We start from the raw sequence: 15,767 nt of genomic DNA, 5'->3' as shown, positions 1-15,767 counted from the left end.
TTATAGCTCTTCCTTTAAATAAACATTGTTGTTTGCTGCCCCTTACTGGTAAGATAGTAAAACTGCTAAATCACATTTTAGAAGTGTAGTTCTTGGCACTGAGATCCTATTTTACAGGAAATAGCTCCTTTACCACAACAAAAATTATCCAAGTGAATCATCTCAAATAGTGAACAACATATGGGGAGAGTCACTTAATGAAGGCAGTTATCTGGTCTTCAGTTTGGATAACTAGAGAAAATTAAGTTGGAAAAATGCTAAAACAAAACCCATGTTTCAGGTGTTCTCCCTTGCTTAGAAACTTAAAAGTTTTCATGGCAACAAATATTGTCAGTTGAAGTGACAATCTCCTTTCATTTATTTTTGAAAAAATATTTGCCAATGCCCACATCTGAATAGCCATGATTCGTCAGCCAGTCACTCTTTCACGTAAAAATGGCATTGCATGAAAAGCAGCAGCTAATTCAGTTTGCAGCTGAAACCAGAGCCCAATTGCTCTTCTCCAGATAACTGTTATATTTCGTTATTCGGGAAAAAGTGCCTTATACACACTTCCCATGTTATCACCCAGAACAGTAGAAAGGAGCAGGTCTAAATTGCTGGGAAATTGCTTCAGAAGGTGCTTAAGAGTAAACCAGAGAATTCTGAGGGCTTCCAGAGCTGTGGGGGTTGGGCCTCTGAATGCAGAACCAACAGTTCAGCCCTGATCTCTGTTAATGGTTAATGAGCTCAGGGATTCCAGTTACAAGAGTAATGTTCTTCTACATCTAGATCCAGCATGGCTAGCCAAGGAGGACTTCAGTATGAGCATGAAATTACCCTGGCTTTACCAAGCAGGTGATCCAGAACTATAGATTGACAACCTAATGTGTGGTTCCACTGCTATATCATTAGTAAATGGCAGAGGTCTTTGTGCTCAGTTGAGATAAACAGCCTAAAGCAGTGTACAGAAAGGGCCTAATTCTTGGTAAATAAGTAGACAAGATTATGGATAAGAAAACAATGCTGAAAATCTAGTCTAAAAGGCAAGGCAAAGTTGAAAATGAAAAGTGGACGATGGTATCAGAAGTTAGGATAGGGGAGAACAGACAGAAGGAAGAAGCAATTCAAGAATCAATTTATGTGAAAGCTGAAAAATTAGAGCTTCCAACAACACAAGAATTCTGGCCATCCTCTCTATGGTACCTGGTATGTTACATGGGACTTAAAGGTAGTTTCTTAAGGGAATTGTATAAGGTTGAGGAGGACAGCTAGATAGAAAAACAAAACAAAAACAACAAAATATGAAGCCAAAAGGAAACAGGATCTGAAAGAGTGACCCCAGAAAGGGAGTTAACAGTCAGATGGTAATTCTTAGCAGAGACATGACTTGTCCTGTATTGTTTTGGATAGGCACAGTGTCCTCCCCTGCTCCAGGAGGACACTGTGCTGCTGTCTCTCTCCTTCCCTTCACAAAACTACTGGAAAGAATAACACCTGTCTCCTCTTGTTCATTTTCAGCCAGTACACTTAAACTTCATCTCCCACACTCCACTAAAAATGATAAGGGTCATCAGTGGCTTTCTGTCTGAAAAATCCAATTATGTATTTTAATCCTCATTTTGCTACTTTATTTACACCAAGAATCTTCTCAAAAATCTCCCAATTCCTGATCAACCTAATAAAACAGTGCTCATTATCATACTGTTGCTTTTCCCAATGTTATCCTCTTTTTTACTTTTTTGATAGAAAATTTCAAACATAAGAATATGAATAGAACAGCTTCAAGAATTAATAAACTCATGGGCAGACTTATTTTTGTTAGGCTGGAGGAAGGAAAAACAAGGACATGCAAACAGAACAGAGAGATGCCACAGGGGGAGAACAGACCAGACCCCAAGGTCCGTGCCTTATATGGAAAGGGGACAGCTCTTCCTGAATTCCATCCTTCTGATGTGCCAACTAAGACTCAGTTATCAGCCTCCTCCCTCTTGGAAGGAAAAAGTTTCTAGTTATCTATTATGTCACCTTTAGCCAATCATACTTCTCCACACCCCCTAAGATAGCTTGCCCACTCCTCCCTCTCCTAATCCCTTATAAGCCTCCACTTCCCTGACCGGTGTGACTTACCCGGCCTATAGTACCCAGACCGCGGAACATCACCCGGGAGTGGCATTCAAATAAACTACCTGGCCCTTTGTTGCCTCTCTTTGCCTGCTTATTTCGGCTAAAATTTATCTTACAATTTTATCACAATCCACACCCATTTTCTCCTCCCATACTATTCTGAAGTAATTTCTAGACCTTATATCTCTTCATCCATAAATATTTCATATTTATCTACAGGATAAGGACTCTTTTTGTTAAACAATCACAGTACAGTTATCACAACTGAAAACAAGACAGTAATTCTGCAATATATCAAATATCTAGTCAGTGTTCAGATAACCAATTTACTTATGAATGTCATTTTTCCCCCCAGTTTGAATCTATATTTAAATGGAACTATGATTCGTTGATAAATTTCTTAATCCTCTTTTAATCCATGGGTTCCCTCCCCATTGCTTTCCCCTCTTCCCCCTGCCCCTGCATTCTATTTAATGAAAAACAATTGATCATTTGTCCTGTAGCATTTCCCACAGTTTGAATTTGCTAATGAGTTTAATTTATGTTCCCCTGTCTTTCATATTTCCTGTGCAGTGGTGGTTGGATCATATGAAGTTTTCTTGGTGCAACTGCTTCACAGGGGGATGTGATATTCTTCCACAGAAAGTATTCCGTTTGCTTTTGTGATGTCGACAGATATTGGTGGGCATTGCCTAAATCCATCAATGCATCAGGAGTTGCAAAATGATAAATTTCTATTATATTGTTTCATTTTAATTTATTAACTGGATTACTTCCATAAGAGAAACTCCTGCTCATTAACTGTTTAGTTATCCAGTAATGTAGTCAATATAGGAAAGAGGATAAATGCTTGTTTGGGTCCCCATTTTTATGCTAAGTTTGAGTTCACTCACATCCTGCAACAGTTACCAATTAAATATTATCTGTCTCAGTGTGGGTAAAATGGTAGTATTTCCAGGATCTCTCACCTGGCTTTAGTTCATCTGCATATCAATGGGTATTTCAAGGGGTGGAGAGAAGGGGTCCATCTGCATATCAAGAGGTAATTACAAGGGCATGCCAGGGCTTATGTGACTGAGAGGTTGGGTGGAACTTTCTTCTGCTGAAACCAGGAGAGAGAGATTGGACGACTGCTTGTAAGAAATAAAAGGGTTTCTTAACTTTATTTCTCCCTTTGACTGATTTAAGTTTTAGAGGTATTTTGCCCCAGGATTTTCCCCCCGTAGTTACACTCAGCTAGCCATTATTACATGAAAACTCCCTATCTCCCACTCCTAAAAAACCCCATAAAACAATAAAACACTGTGCTTCTGGCCAAGATGGAGAAACAAGGCTCAGATTACCCTCCTGCCTAAAATAATTTTTACAAATATACAAAATATATTAAAAAGCAGTTTGCAAGACACTGGATATTATGCAACAAAAAAGTTATTCCTGAAAGATGAAATGCAAACAAGGTAAGCTCAATGAATGTCTCACCATGCTGACTTGAGGGAATGTATAAGCCATGGCACAGGGACGGGGAACTAAGGCAGGTCTCAGAGTTGAGGAGATGGAGTAGAGATTCTAGGGAGTCCAAGAAGCTGGAGTTCACAAGACAGAGTACCAGAGAGGAGAACTGTTTATAGAACCCTGCCAATAGGAAAAGAAAAGGAGGTAATAGAGAGGGACCTCTCCAGTATCAGTTGAGAACTGATCAGCAAATGCATGTGAGGAAACTGTCTGAGATGGGAGGAAGAAATAGTCTGAAAGGATTGGAGTCAACAGTGTGTGCCACTCACACGGGGGTCTGGGGGGAAGGCCAGGGAGAGTGCTTGTCTCCTCCAGCCAGTCTAGAAAATCCCATGATTAGTAGAGCAGTGGCATTAGTACATGGGGGAGTCTTATCTCAACAGTAAGGATTAACTAGTACTGGACTAAGAACTGAGCTAATACCTATGAATTTCAAATTCAAGTAAAAAAAATATCCATAACTTGGAACCACACTCAAGAATTCTCATAGAAATGTAAAAATATCCAGCACCCAACAAGGTAAAAAATTTAGTCTGGCATCCAGTAAAAAATTATTGGGCATGGAAAGAAAGCAGGAAAATAAGACCATTATGAAAAAATAAGCTACTCAATCAAAACCCACCCAGAATGGACACATATGTTAGAATTAGTAAGCAAGGATATTAATGACTGTATTCCATTCATTCAAAAAGTTAAGTAGGGACATGAAATTACAATGAGATTAAACTTATTGAATGCATAAAATAAAAATGTTGCATGTGATGAAAAGCAGATTAGATGTTTTAGAAGAAAATATTAGATTAATAAATTTGAAGACACAACAATGAAACTATCCAACATAAAACCACAGAGTACAGGAATTTTGTTTTAAATGACTGAAGCTGTGAACTGTGGCATAATTGAGGCAGACTATTCTATATATACTTGCAGTCTCTCAAAGAGAGGAGAGAGAAGGATAAGAAAAATTATTTGAAGAAATACAGCTAAAACATTTCTAAATCTGATGAAAACAAAAAAGCTATAAATCTGGAAATCTCAACAAACCTAAACAGGAGAACATGAAGAAAATTATACCAAGGCACATCATAATCAAATTTCTCAAACCCAGGGTAATCTTAAAAGCAATCAGACAAAAAAGGCCCAATATATCCAGAGAGAAAAATTCAGATGACAGCAGATTTCTTGTCTGAAACAATGCAAGCAAGAAGAGAGTGGATCAACCATTTTCAAGTGCTGAAAGAAAAAAAACTTCTCATCTATACCCATTGAAAAATTTTCAGAACTGAAGGTGAAGTGAAGATATCTTCAGACATACAAAAGCAGAAAGATCTTCAGCATACCCATAGATAAGAGATATTAAAGGAGATCGTTTGGTTAGAACAATGATGGAAATACAATCTATACCAAAGAATAAAAAACTCCAGAAAATGGTCAATTCATGGTTAAATACATAAGTGTTTCCTCACTATTAATCTTTTAGAAGATAGTTGTTCAAACAAAAATACTAATGATGTAGTGTGATGTTTATAACACATATAAAGGTAACATGTATGACCAAAATAGCACAAAGAGCAAGAGGGGAGAAAGGGAAGTACGCTATTGTAAAGTTCTGATGCTATATTTGCAGATAGGCTGTGATAAAGGAAAGGTGCATACTATAAAACCTAGAACAACCACTAAAATAACAGAGCAATAAGTTATAACTAATAAGGAAACAATGGCAATAAAATTAAATCATGTAAAATATTTAATTAAGCCAAATGAAGGGAGAAAAATGGAAAAGGGAGCAAAGACCTCATGAATCAAATGGAAACCAACAAGATGACATCTTTAAACCTACCCATACTAATAGTCAAATTAAATGTAAATTGTATAAACAGCCCAATTAAAAGGAGGAAATTGTCAGATCGTCTTAATAAACCAAGTCCCAACTCTACAAAAATACATATTTCAAATATAAAGATACAAATAGGCTGGAAGTAAAGGAATGGAAAGAGATATGTCATGCTGTTACTAATCAAAGAAATTTCCAATGACTATATTAGTATCATGCAAAGTAGATTTACGAGCAAAGAATTTTACCAGGGTAAAGAATGTCATGTCACAATGATAAAATTTTATATCTGTTAAAAGGACAAAACATTCCTGAATCTTTATCCATCTAACAAGAGCTTTGGAATACATGAAGCAAAAATTTATAGAACTGTTAGGACAAATAGTCAAATGCACTTATATTCAGAGTCCAATACCATTTATCTCAATAATTGATGGAACAAGTAGATGGAATATCAATAATGACCTCTGATTTAGCCTGAGAGCTAAATCCATCCCTGTCCCTGTCCCACCTGTTTTTATAAATAACATTTTCTTGGGCTAAAGACAAGTTCATTCATTTATACATTGTCTATGGTTGCTTTCACATTACAGCAGAAGATATCTATGGCTGCTTTCACATTGTAACAGAAGAGTAGTATTTAGGAGGAAATTCATAGCACTAGGTACCAATAAAGAAAAGAAAAGCTCTGAAATAAATGTGGTTTGTACAGAAGAAAATAAAGACCAACATATCAAACTTGGTGAAACACTTCAAAAGCATTGCTTAAAGGGAAATTTATAGCTCTAAGTGCCAATACAAGAAAATACCTCAAATAAATGAATTCAACTTCTGCCTTAAGAGTAGCATCATTGTGACAGTTCTTTTCACATAACATTTTGTAGTCTTTGATAGCTTACTCACTCTCTGCTATAAGAAGATATTCTAAGGCGATCTTGTACTATTATTGCACAAGATCTGGAATTGGCCATTTCTTCAGGGACCTCCTGTTTTTTTAAGTCACTTGGAGTAGTTACTCTCTGAGCACATCATTTATTAATAATAGCTCCTATCACTATGTGACATTAAATCATATATATTTGTTCATTATCACCTCATTTTGAATACAAGTCTAAAAGCAAGGATACCATTGTATCCCTGGAACATTTCCAACTACTAAAAAATTTTATTTTCTTACAATTTCTGTTTTATTACTAATAGCTTGAACCCCTTTAATGCAAAGTAACTCCTCCACCAGGAATTTAAGACTTTATGTTCTTACATTATTTATTTATAAAATATATCCTACAGATTTCTAAAGTCTTTTTTTTTCCTAAGGCTATATGCAATGAAGAAAATGTTAGCAAAGTTTAGAACTTTTTATGTTAAAATTACTATGCAAGGTGACAAATTAGTGGCTGATCTTTCGTCTTCATTATACCGAAATTAAATTCAACATTTACAATTTCAAAAAATAATAGTGCCTGGAAAAATGCCTGTGATGCCTGGCCTTTCCCTTCCAGGGACAAGTCTTAGAATATAGTAGGAATCCACTACACTCAGGCAAAACTAAGTGTGGCTTTGAACAAAACTTGCTGCAGTACAGCTGTTATATGACATCCAGTAGCTTTGTGGTTTTTGTGGACACAAAAACTCAGTGAGCTCAGGGAAGTATCTCCACAGTAGTCTACTTTATATAAATATACTGGTGCTAAGCATTTGATGTTAACCACAGAGTGAAAAAGTCAGTATGCAGATTAATACATAGAAAAAATTGAAATGTGGATAATCTTAATCACACCACTACTAACCACATGTTTTTTATAAAGTGTCTCCAGCTTTCTTATTGGCAAGCCGAGTACCTGTGATTAGAGAAAGGCTTCAGACTAAAGAAATATAATCTTTCTTCTGTAAACCTCAATGATTTGACTTGATTGAGAGAGAGGAGTAGCTATAAATGTTTTGGCATTAACAAATCCAAATGACCTCAGCTAAACTAAAAGAGTGTAGCTAAGGAGGACCTTTATTATGTTTTACTAAGTCATTATACTTAAATATAAAAATAAACACTGGAATTGTATTTGTAAAAAGTGTTCCCAAAGTACATCAGGTTTTTAAAAACCACTCGTATCTTTATTTTAAACATTCCATTTATGAACTCACTTGTACAAGTCACAAAGATAATCTAAATGATTGGTGTCTGAATTCTCAAGTTTTAGTGTTTCATGAAATATTAACACACAGAAGATGGAAAATGTTAACTCTAAATGAGTCAGAAACCACTCACAGATTTCTTAAAGCCAAAGAAACAAACAGAAACGACCTAGTCAGTACTGCCAAACCAATATTCCAGTTGTGATCTACTGTAGCAAAATGAGTCTGTTTGGTAAATGATGAAAGTGTCAAAGAGATAATATCATCTCTTTAAATATCTAAAATATGTCATGTCAAGCCAGCGAAGGCTATAATAAAAAGGATCTACTGATCTATAATAAAAATATATCTATTTTTGATAATCTTAAATCATTTCAGCCTTGATGGGACAAGCAGAGCATGCTGCGTAACAGTGCTACAACTCCCATGACAATGCACAGAAAATGATCAGATCTCAAGTTTTCTAAGCTGGGCTTTCTACTTGAAGATACACACTCATTTTTCCTGTCAGTCTGGGTCATCCCAGACGCAGAGACCAAGATGAAGTTAGACATGCAAGAGTTATAGTGGAGATAACACCTGTTCAAGATACAGAGCCAAGGGAACAAAAGTGGGCAGAGAAGCCTTGGGTCTACAGTGCAAGTCTGACACCTGTGAAAGTGAAAGGGGAAGGGTGCAGACTGGGGAGGAAGAGACTCAGTCTCAGCAAGGCTCAGTTAGTTCAGTGGGGAGGGCCAGTGCAAAGACTGCCCATAGAGGAGTTTCACATTGGGAGGAAATTGCCATTCTGCATACCTCTGCTCTGCTTAGTCTCCAGGGAGCTGTCGGGGAAGAAATTGGCCTTCATTTAAACACTGGGGCAGATCGTGCAGGCATTCCATTCCTCCTGGCAGCCTCTCCCTTGAGTGGAGATCTATGAAGCTCACCTTCACAACTGCCACATTTCCCATTCAAATTACAGTGATCTATAAAGCTTTCTTTCTCTTTAATGAAATTAAATAAATAAAACTCTTTTCAGTTATTGTGAAAATGAAATATGTACAAGGAAAAAATACTCTAAAAAGTTTCAGAGAGATGCAGCAAGACATCCACAATGAAACAAGAATAAAAATGACATCACTCTTCTCAACAGTAATAGCAGAAACAAGGGGACAATAGAGTACTCTTGAAAGCACTGACGGAACTTTAAATTAAAATTTTGTATCTAGGTGATTGTTTAAAGGTGAGGGTAAGATGAAGATGTTCTCAAGCATACAAAGTCTCAGAAGTTTCATCATGCATAGCTGTTATCAAAAACACTTTTGGAAGAAGCATTCCAGAAAGAAGAGAAATGAGCAATTAATAACATTTACTGTTTTTATACAATCACCATGAAAAAAAGAGGAGAAAGAGAATACACTTAAAAAAAGAAAAAAATGGAAAATATTGCATGAATAAGGATTCTGAGATAAACCAATAATAATGTCCGCACATTGGAGGGTGCTGGAAAGACTGATGAAAGTAGAAAAAGAGTTTAGATATTGATTTTTGAAGGAAGCATATCAATCTTGTTCTAGGCTAGATCTGCCCAGGATCAGACCCTGAGCCAAGTATTTGAGTGCAAACATTTTACTTTGGTGGTGACCCCAGAAGGCACCAATAGAGAAATGCAGAAGCATGACAGAAAGGGAAGAGAGCCAATATAGAACATGGTAAGGAGGAGATTATCACTTTGAGCAATGAGACCAAATTGCCCTGGGGCCCTCTGAGAGATTTGTCCCGAAGAAATCCCAAGAGAGCTGGGTGTTTACACACCAACTCCTGTCCCTCTTTCATAAGGGCTGTTCCCATGGGCATTAGGTCTCTGGAGATTCTCGTCTGCCCCATTATGGGTAAAATTGTAGTATTTCCAGAATATCTCAACTGGCTTTGGTACATCTGCATATCAACAGGCGTTCAGACGTGTAAAGAAATAGGCTTTAGTGCATTTGCATCTTTCATCTCCATATCAGTGGGTAATTACCTGGGCAACAGAGGGCTTATCTGTACCTGAGAGGTGAGGGGGAGGGCTGGTGTTGTTGCTGCTTGAGCAGGATAGAGAGATGGGCCGGATGGCAGTTTTGTAAGACCCTTTCACCCCAAAGAGCATTTTGCGGTCAATTTCTTTGGTCACACTGAATCCACAGCCAACTTGTTTGGGCTGAAACCCATTGTCAAGACAATTGGCGAAAGTCGGCAGGGTTCACTGTTGACCAAGGGAAAAGACAGGCTGCATTTATGGGAGGGGTACTTCAGCAGGCTGCCCCTGTGAGTGGGAAGACAGTAGGTTATCCCCCAATGGGTATGTGATCTGAGGTGACTTGCCTCCTAGAGGACTGGGCCCCACCCCAGGACTGGAGGCAAGTGGAGGTGACACCTGAGGCAGTAGGGGTAGCTCTCAGTATAGTAAGCAGAGCCTTTGAGAAGCAGAGTGCCCATGAGGCAGCGGGGGCTGTGGGTTGGTTGCTTCTCACAGTCTTAAAAAGGTCTACAAAGGAGACCCAAGAAATGGTGGCATGAGAACGTGAGCTGAAAACTTCAGTAGATTCCTTGAGGAGGGAAGTGGCATTGTTGCAGGAGGCAGCACGAGAACGCGAGCTGCAGAGTTCTGTGGATGCCCTGAGGATGGAGATGGTATTGATGCGGGAGGAGGTGGCGCGAGAGCAAGGAGCCATTGGAGATGAGATGGCAGTGCTTCAAGGTGTTCTGAAGGAGGAAGAGGCCATCAAGGAAAAAGATGAACTCCTGAGGGAAGCACAGGCGGAGGTGGCATGAGAACATCAGCTGCGCAGCATTGAGCTGAAGGTAAGAGACCTTCTGAAGACTGAGGTAGCATTGCTGTGAGGCACAGTAGAAAAGTTAAAGATTGTAGCAGAGGAGGCGCACTCGGAGCAGGGGAGAGAAAGGTGCTATTAGCCCCAGAAATGGAGGAGCTGGGGAAGGATGAAGGGGTGGTGCCGGAGGCACTGGCCTCTCCTGTATTGAAAGCATGCCCAGTGGTTGTAAAGAAAATAAAGACCCAGCAGCTGAAAGTTCCCCAAGGAGAGGAGCAGCCCCCTCCCCAGCTCGTGGAGCACTCTGTGCTCTACCCCTATACTCAGGCTAAGCTGGTAGATTTGGTCTCCCGGTTTAGGCAGAAGGCCTCAGAGTCAATATCAGCTTGGCTCCTGCATCTGTGGGACTTAGGGGTGGATGGAATTGTTCTGTCGGAATCAGAGATGGGAAAGCTGGCTTCCCTGACAGTGCAGCCCGCCTTGCGGCAGTGATTACAAAATGCATATCAGACCCCAGAGTGTCACCTCCTCCTTGATTGGCTTATGGCTGCACTTCGTGCTGTGTGGCCCAATCCGGGTCATCTGCCATCCTCTCCTGTTAGGTGGCAGACATATGTTGAACTCCAACAGGTGCTATGAGAGCTAGGCATAAGAAATGCCATCTATAATCCAGACAATTATGGCCCAGATGAAGAGATTTTCACTACTGGGATGAGAAATACTGTACTTCAAATGGCTCCTCCATCCCTCTTTGGGTCTCTAGTGGCCATTCTTTCCCCTCACTTAGGGCAGCCTATAAGCGAGGTGACATGTACAGTAGCAGACTTAGGAGAGGCAGAAGCAATGAGAATCTGGAAAGAAATAAGACCTGTTACTCACAAGAAGAATTTAAAGGGCCCCACGAAGGTTACGAGTTCCCAGATGTGGTTTGATTTAATACGGGCAGGAGCAAATGGAAGGAAATTAGATGGAAAGTCCAATAGGATCTTACTAGAGCTATGGCAACAGCTGAAACCAGAGCAGTAGTTCCAGCCATTAAGACCAAAGAGGCAGAGGTCAGAGACAGAGCCATGAGTCCAGCCTGTGTGTTTGCAAGAATTCCTGCTGGAAAATGAGCCAACCTCACTTGAGCCCACACAGGAAGGTGATTGGGGCACATGGTTTGACTGAGGGTAAGGTCAAGGTATCTGCCCTGAGGGACCAGGGGGGACTGGAGGCCACATGTTGAAACAGCTAAGGGGCCTATACCCCTCGTCAGGTGGCAGATAGACTATATTGGGCCTCTACCTGTGTCAGACGCAATGACTTGTGCGGACACAGCTACTGGACTCCTGGTTGCTTTTCCTACCCGTTGCGTATCAAGGATGGGTACAGCAATTAGGAGTAGAATGGACATGGCCCTGGACATTTTAACACATGGACCAGTGATGCCTGGCTCTTCTGGCACATTGGGGAAAAGGCCTGGAAGCTGGCCTCCTGTGTATTCCTGTAATAACAGAAAATTGGCCCCCAACAATCATGGTTATTTCCTTCTACAGTCTTTGCATCCTGGATGCGCCCCCTGGCTGCAGCTGCCGCATGATGGCTGGAATGGATGAGCTTTGGACTTAATCTGCATGAGACTTTGAACCTAACTGAATCCTCTGACTTGAGAATTATGATTGTGTTGCTGTTGTCAAGAAAATAATGTTTAAAGAGAGGCTTGACTTTATCTAATGTTTGGTAAAAGTTTTGTGAGCAATCTAGCATGATTGTTAGGAATGAGTAAACAAGTGTGGAAACATTTTGTGCTTAGTGAGAGATTGTGCTGTAAAGTACATTTATTTACTTAATCTGCACAGGCTGAATTCTATGGCTTGAGGATTATCAAGATTTTATTGCTGTTGCTATTGCATGTTACTAGTGTGGGGAAGTTGGGGTTCCTATGGCCAGGATCCTTACTGGTGCAATGTGGTTACTTACAGTGCTCCAGCTTTCTCACACAGGGACCATTGTGGAAGATTGAAAGCATGTAGATTATAAGGCAAGAATTCTGGAGGGGTGGAGTATGGGTAAAATTGTAGTATTTCCAGAATATCTCAACTGGCTTTGGTACATCTGCATATCAACAAGCATTCAGAGGTGTAAAGAAGTAGGCCTTAGTGCATTTGCATCTTTCATCTCCATATCAATGGGTAATTACCTGGGCAACAGAGGGCTTATCTGTACCTGAGAGGTGAGGGGGAGGGCTGGTGTTGTTGCTGCTGGAGCAGAAGAGAGAGATGGGCCAGACGGCAGTTTTGTAAGACCCTTTCACCCCAAAGAGCGTTTTGCAGTCAATTTCTTTGGTCACACTGAATCCATGTCGAACTTGCTCCGGCTGAAACCCATTGTCAACACACCCATATAGGGTCGTGCACCCTCCTGGGGGTCACCTGGCTGAGGGTCACAGTGCTTGGAGTAAGAAGCTGTGGGCATGTATGGGAGACACTGCATAGGGGACATGGGTGGGACACTAAGAGCAACTGCTGCAATCCACTCCTCACATTGCACACATCTACTGATGCCCCACATTAAAGTCCCACTGTCTCGTCACATTCTCCACTTTTGTGACCAGTCACAGTGAAATTAAATTAAATACTAACAATAGGAAGCTAATGGGACAGACTGCAATCTCTGCTGCTGTGGTTGGTCACGAGACTCTGACTATTATCCAACATCCTACATCTTTAGCAGCCATTTTATAGTCCACTCACTCTTGGCTAACATTTCTGCAGTCTAGGTTGCTTCACTTTAATGAAACTCAGATCCTCATCTCTGAGAGGTCTGATCCCCTTTTTTCTGCTGTCTAACCAGTTCATGGTTCTTGCAATTGCCTTTTCACTGTTATCATTAGACATAGAAGCACCAAGAAGAACACAGAGAACCTCCTAATTTTCAGACATACTTCTCCTTGCCCTGTTTATGTAGTAGTAACCCTTAACTCCTCATGACAATAAGTCAGTTCAGCTTCCTGCTGTCCTAGAGGCCTGAGATGACCACATGGCAGCCATAGCTTTAAATTTAGTGGAACCTTACTAGTCCCCTATAGTCCAACATAACCCACCTACATTTATTTATGTGTTTTTTTTTTTTTGGTATCATTAATCTACAATTACATGAAGAACATTATGTTTACTAGGCTTCCCCCTTCACCAAGTCCCCCCGACAAACCCCATTACAGTCACTGTCCATCAGTGTAGTAAGATGCTGTAGAATCACTACTTGTCTTCTCTGTGTTGTACAGCCCTCCCGGTGCCCCCCCGCCACATTATACATGCTAATCGTAATGCCCCCTTTCTTTTTCCCTGCCCTTATCTTTCCCTTCCCACCCATCCTCCCTAGTCCCTTTCCCTTTGGTAACTGTTAGTCCATTCTTGGGCTCTGTGATTCTGCTGCTGTTTTGTTCCTTCAGTTTTTCCTTGTTCTTATACTCCACATATGAGTGAAATCATTTGGTACTTGTCTCTTTCCGCCTGGTTTATTTCACTGAGCATAATACCCTGTAGCTCCATCCATGTTGTTGCAAATAGTAGGATTTGTTTTCTTCTTATGGCTGAATAATATTTCATTGTGTATATGTACCACATCTTCTTTATCCATTCATCTATTGATGGACACTTAGGTTGCTTCCATTTCTTGGCTATTGTAAATAGTGCTGTGATAAACATAGGGGTGCGTCTGTCTTTTTCAAACTGGACTGCTGCATTCTTAGGTTAAATTCCTAGAAGTGGAATTCCTGGGTCAAATGGAATTTCTATTTCGAGCATTTTGAGGAACCTCCATACTGCTTTCCACAGTGGTTGAACTAATTTACATTCCCACCAGCAGTGCAGGAGTAACCCACCCACATTTTGCACATAAAAGTAGGAACATCCAAAGTGGTCCATTGTGAGTAACGGTGAGAGCTACTCCTGTTTCTATCCTTTGAATGCTGGATCCATATGTTCTGCCTGTCACAGTCCACACATATAGTGAACAATGGTTCAAAGTATATATCACAACCTGAAGGACAGCACTCGAGTGCCACAGAATGTCATCAACAAGGTGATACCTTAGCATGTACCTGTTCAGAAGCCATTTCAACATTCTACCTGACTGGCAGATGTGGGTAATGTAATATATGGTAGGACCAGTGGTTCCTGATCATTTGCATATTGTCATGCCTCCTTGCTGTAAAGGGATAAACTTGCCACAAAGTAGTTGATTGAGTTCCTTGAGTAACAGTACCATTTTGGGGCTCAGCGTCAGTCCATGCTATTGGCAGATGTGATATTCAACAGCAGCTGTGCTTAGATGAGCACTGGTAGGAGGAGGTTATGCTGTTAAGTCCTTATACAATTTCCATCTCTACCACCATGACTGCTCTTTATAGGCCCATTGGGGGCTCAGGTCAAGGGCAGAGTGTAGCTAACCTCCATGGATGAGTTACCTGTGTACTTGGTTGTTCAGTTTCTCCTGTTCATTTTAGGCTCATTCCAAAAATTTATCCAAATATCTCTTTCTCAGTCTTCCTTGAATCTGATCTTTCAATCTTATTCCTTCCAAGCTTCTGACCCATCACCCAAGCCAGATGGCACATCTCAGAATCATATGTATAGTCTTCTTTCAGACTACTTTTCTGTCCATACCAATGAGTGTGCTGTTTGAAGCTCTGTGCTCTGTGAGGATTTGCTCTTGTCATTGTCTTTCAGAGCCACACCTGAGTAGGGTCATAGCGTAGCAGTGGCTCATTTGTAGCTCACTTCAGCATATTAAGCCAACTCATCTGTAGAACCAGACATAAAAGAATGTCTTTAAAAAACATGTGTGTTTGTAGATTTTAAATAGCATACTACTAAATGACTTGGCTAAAGCAAGTCTAAGGAACATTACTAAAACAATGTTTAATGGAAGCATAGTTTTGACTGAATTTATCAGAAAACTGGAACATGAAAAACAAATGATCTAGGAATTTAACCCAAGGAGACAGAAAAGGAACAACAGAGTAAAGCTGGTGGGGAAAAAAAAGGAAGTAATAAAGATAGAAGCAGAATCAATAAAATAGAGAATGAAAAAAAAATACTAAAGTAAAGGGAGAGATGAACAAAACCAAAATCTGGTTCTTTGGTATCTCAGCAGCATTTATGAAAGTGGGCATTTGAAGATACCTTAGTTATCCATAGATAAAATGTGGTGATGCATGTTAGAATGCTCTGAAGTAATCATAAATTGAACTAGATGTAATCAGACCCACATGGATAGATCTTGAAAATATGCTCAGTGTACAAAATACATAATAAAATATCATTTGTACAAATTAAAAACACATGAGGACAAAAGAAACACTGTTTGAGAGAGAGAAAAATTTTCTAGGACATAAAACATATTAG

Source organism: Manis javanica, chromosome 3 (genome assembly GCF_040802235.1).
Source record: "Manis javanica isolate MJ-LG chromosome 3, MJ_LKY, whole genome shotgun sequence".
NCBI classification, from domain to species: domain Eukaryota; kingdom Metazoa; phylum Chordata; class Mammalia; order Pholidota; family Manidae; genus Manis; species Manis javanica.
Note: the sequence above shows the minus strand (reverse complement) of the source record.